The sequence below is a fragment of the Lichenostomus cassidix genome, chromosome 1 (genome assembly GCF_008360975.1).
Source record: "Lichenostomus cassidix isolate B80296 chromosome 1, HeHo_3.0, whole genome shotgun sequence".
NCBI classification, from domain to species: domain Eukaryota; kingdom Metazoa; phylum Chordata; class Aves; order Passeriformes; family Meliphagidae; genus Lichenostomus; species Lichenostomus cassidix.
The window spans coordinates 85,899,473-85,904,136 of NC_139479.1; the positions used below are offsets into that span (position 1 = coordinate 85,899,473).

Genomic DNA, 4,664 nt, shown 5'->3' on the forward strand with positions numbered 1-4,664 from the left:
GAAAGACTGGAGGTGGCCATGGTGGTGTTGGGTCCCGGGCCGGACTCGGAGGTCTCTTCCAACCCGGACCGTGTCCTTCACCCGCGCTGGCTGCGCTCCCTCACACACAACATGGCCCCCCCGCTGCCATTTTGCGCGCGCCGCTCCCCGCGCGCCCCGCACACGGCAGGGGACGCGGCCCCGCCCGCGCCGTGACGTCACCCGCCGCGCGCATGCGCCGCACGGAGGCGGGAGGGGGCGCCACCGCCCGGGGCCGCGGGGCGGGTCAGCCGGAAGCCGCCGAGCCCCGCGCAGGAAATGACCCCGCGCGCGCGCCGCGACCAGCGGCCCCCGGCTGCGGCCGCCCGCGCGGCCCTGTGTGACTCATGTGACTGACGCGCGCGGCGGTGACCAATGGCAGCGACTCCTCCCTTGCCCGTCTGGCCCCGCCTTCTCTCGGGCCCGACGGCCAATCGGAAGGGCGAGTTCGCCTCCGTCGCCATCTCCTCCTTGATGGATGGGTGCGGAAGCCAATGAGAGCGCTAGCCCCGCCCCCGCGTCCCGCCAATGGGCGCCGCGCGGTGCGGCGCTCGCGGGCCGGGGGCAGCCAGGGAGGGCCTGGCCGTGCGTCCCCGCCCTGGTGGGGTTGCCGCTGCCGCTGCCGCCCGCGCTCCTGAGCCGGGGACAGGCGCCCCGCCCTCCCTGCCCTCCCCACCGCCACCGTGAGGGGCTCCGGCCGCCCCGGGCCCCGGCCGGCCCCGCCGCCCGCCACACGTTCCCTGTCTGGATGCGACACGGGGCGGGGAGGAGCCGCCCGGCCGCTGCGTGCGGGGGCTCCGCGCGCTCTTAAGGTGGCCTGAGAGCCCGCAGGGAGCGGGACCGGGACGGCCGGGGGTGTCCCCGCTGGGGCGGAGGAGGGGCGCGGCAGCGGCGGCGGGAGCTGCCTCGTGTGAGGGCGGCGTGCGGGGGCGGCTGCTGGAGAATTCCCGCTTCGCCGTCAGGGTGAGGGAGCCGGGGGGAGGTTTGCACCGGGAGATAGGAGCTGTCACATGAGGACTCCTGCTGCGGAGACGGGGAGCGGCTGCTGGAGACAGTGTGCGCCTTGCTGTGTGTCTGAGGCTGGGCCAGCAAGCGCGTCCCTCGACGCTTGTCCAACCTTTGAAACTTCCGAGCTCCCGGCAGGTGCGGTTGGCACTGGTGCAGATACCAGGTACACTGGCTTGCTTGTAGTTAGGATCCTAAACGTGTATTTGAAGCGCTGAGTTTTGAACCACCAGTTTTGGCCTCTTTGTGTAAGTTGCATCATTACACGCATAGGTATGACATTCCCGTAGAGCACACCAAGAAAGATTCAAAGTGCATAATGTGAGCAACCAGTAAATGTTTACGTACATATCTACAGAATCACTGAATCAGTGGGGTTGGAAAAGATCTCTGAGAACATGGAGTCCAACCTTTGACTAAACACCCACCATGGCGTCCAGTCTTTCCTTAAACACTTCCAGTGACGGTGACTCCATCAGCTCCCTATTCCAGTGTCTAATCACTGTTTTTGTGAAGTAATTCCTCCTGCTGTCCAGCCTAAACCCCTGAGGCTATGTCCTCTTGTCCTGTCACTTGTTACCTGGGAGAAGAGGCTGACCCCCTCCCGGCTACAGCCTCCTTTCAGGTGGTTGTGGAGAGTGAGAGGGTTACCCCTCAGCCTCTTCAGCAACCCCAGCTCCCTCACTCGTTCTTGTACTTGTCTGCAAGTACATACATATCTTCCTGGCTAAGAAAAATCCGAGCCAAACAACAAACCCTGCCCAGGGAGAAAAACATGTTAGGATACCTGCATGTTACACGGGATTGCAGAGATGCCTGTTTATTGCTAGTTGCAAATGGAAGGAACAGTTCTTCAGCCAGGATGTGGAAGAGAATTCCTTCCCAAATACTGAGACTTTCAATTTTCCAACTGCCAAATACCAAAGCCACCTCCTACACCTTCCTGGATGCCAGAAGCCCCAACTGCCCGCTATCCATCTGTCAAAATTTATAGATCTCCTTAGACAAGTATTAACAATTCAGTCATGCACAAAGCCTGTGGCATATTGAAAAAAATTGGGAGAAGGATAAAATACATTGAATGTAATGTAAAAATAAGCTACATGGTGACTAGTTTACTCTTTTTCCCCATGTCTCCATCTGCTCTTCTCTGTCTTCTACTTAGCTTTGAAAGGCTTTGGGATGTGTCTTTGTTCTCTGAATGCTGAATATGATTATGGATCATGATCCATTCATCTCTGCATTTCTGCCACACTGATCTTTTGCCCTGCGCCCCTAGGGCACTTTTTGCGTTGGATGGTAATTTTTGCATTTACATTCTTTCAAGTAGTGGAACAAGTTAGTTACATCATACCTTTTAATTGTCTATAAAAAGCAGGCAGTACTTCAGATATTCACTCGGGGAAGAGGATCCTGAAAACCAAAAGGAAAAATAAGTAGGGAGCACACATCGGATGCCTGGCACACGCCAAGTCCAACCACAGCTTTTTAACACCTCTGCAGTTGGCTACAGATCAAACAACTTGCAGATACCACCCGTCTGCCTCCCAGCACAATGATGCTCCTGCCTTGTCTCTCAGTAAAGAGAAGCCTGAGCACTGTATGGACACAAATCCTAGCTAGAGGGGGACTGGACAACTTGGAGTAGGAATAGCAGACACACCCAAAGACCACCTAATCCAATACAGAAGTCAAAAGAGAGGCAGAAAAACAGGGGAACTGAAGCTAAGCTGTTCACGCAAGACTGGAATGAGGTGGGGAGAAAGGATGGAATAGGACAGAGCTCTGTTGTGGACGTGGGAGGGAAAGAGATGGTTGTTGGCCCTTGGTAATGATCAGGAACACCATAAGGGGAATCTGTAATGAGATAATGCAAATAGGATGGGGAAAAGGGCAGGAAACCCTCCTTGACAGAACAGGTATTAGCACTGGGAGAAGAGCTGTGACTTAGAGCTGCTGGCATAGGTGCAGAAGAAAGGGATAGTGTGGGAGAAGGACACAGAATCCTGAGAGGATGGAGAATGATGACTGACTTCCTGAAATTAAGGCGTGGAACTTTGGCACAGGTTTTGACCTGTTGAAGGAATGCAAGGAGTCATTGCAGGTGCAATGGTAAACTCAGCCCTGCAAAAGCAGCAAGTCTTACAACACCCCCTCTACTATCTCAATTTCCATATTACAGTTTCCAGAAGGAAAAAAAATATTTATTCAGAAAATGCCATTTCCTCCCAGCATATGTGCTGTCCCGTGTTTCAAGCCTCACAGCAGTGCTATGGAAGGATGCAGATGTGAAACCACACATAAAAAGATGAGATTATTAAATACAGGGAGTCTTTCAGATGACTGGGGTAGGGACCCCAGGGGAAGCTGTTTCAGTTGTGCTTTTGAGATTGACCCATCGAGATGATCTGCCTACAACACTGGCCACAGGTGCAGGGGATGCCAGGCAGTGCCTGCTCCTTCTTACCCACACATTTTGGAGAATTTGCTCTTATTTAGCATGCTTCACTGCACGGTCCCCTTTAACGTCATAAAATAAGGGACTGTTGAGTTGGTTTGCAACCCTGAGTCACATCAACAGGAGACTCCCTAGTTTCCAGCCAGCTGGGTGAAAGTGGGACAGCACTGTGTGTAATTGACAGAATGGGTCAGGTTGGAAGGAACCACAGTGGGTCATCTGGTCCAACCTCCTTGTTTTAGCAGGGCTATCCCAGAGCGCATTGTGCAGGATTGCATCCAGATGGGGTTCTTGCATGTCTCCAGTGAGGGAGACTCCACATTGAAGATTTCAGACTTCTCTGGGCAGCCTGTTCCAGTGCACGGTCACCCCTGCACGGCAAAGTTCTTCCTCATGTTCAGGTGGAACTTCCTGTGCATCAGCTTTGCCTCTTCATCCTAGTGGCTGGCACCACTGAGAAAAGCCTTGTTGCATCTTCTCGGCACCCCTTTAGATATTTATACACATTAATGAGGTTAATTAATGGGGTTTCCTATATGGTTCTAGGTGGCTGTAACACATAGGAGAGATAGCAATGAGACTTTTAACAGGACTGTGGTGGAAAGTCCTGTTCCTTTCCACAGGAACAGGAAAGGAACTGTGGTAGAACACCTTTTAAGATCTGGTGATGTCCCTGCAGTAGGTTGTGACATGGCTTGAGGGAAGATTACTAGGGACGGGGAGCTGCATTGTTTTGAAGTGGGAGTTGACTCGGAGCACCCAGATGTGAAGCAGGGCACCACCACTGCGTGGCCGGTGGGAGCAGCGCGGGTGCCCAGGGCGGAGACCCCGACCCACGGTGGCCATTTGTGAGCCCCCGTGCCGGGCGATGACCGGCTGTCGCAGGGGGTGACTCCCCAGCCGCTGCCGCCCGCTGAGAGCGGCGAAAGGCGGCTGCTGGCAGCGGCGTGGGAGCGAGGGTCTCACAGCCACCTCTGCCGTGCATCGAGCCCCGGTGCCGGGAAAGGCCTCGGCCGGTCCCGGCGGGCAGGCAGCTCCTCCCCTCCGCCTGGCGGAGCGGGCGGGCGGCCGCAGCTCCCCCGGACCGGCGCCTCCTTAACCCGGGGAGGCGGGGGCGGCCGCGGCCGGGGGGAGCCGGGGGAGGCGGAGCGGCGGCCGGGGAGGAGCCGGGGCCTGCAGTGGA

At 56.4% G+C, this 4,664-nt stretch overlaps 1 long non-coding RNA gene across 1 annotated transcript; it reads right to left on the minus strand.

Annotated features, from left to right (window-relative positions):
- Positions 1-3,699: 3,699 nt before the first annotated feature.
- Positions 3,700-4,509, minus strand: LOC146445089 (uncharacterized). Its single transcript, XR_014853647.1, has 2 exons — positions 4,133-4,509; positions 3,700-4,088 (listed from the first exon to the last, which is right to left on the minus strand). It is a non-coding gene; the product is annotated as an uncharacterized LOC146445089 (long non-coding RNA).
- Between the last annotated feature and the right edge of the window lie 155 nt (positions 4,510-4,664).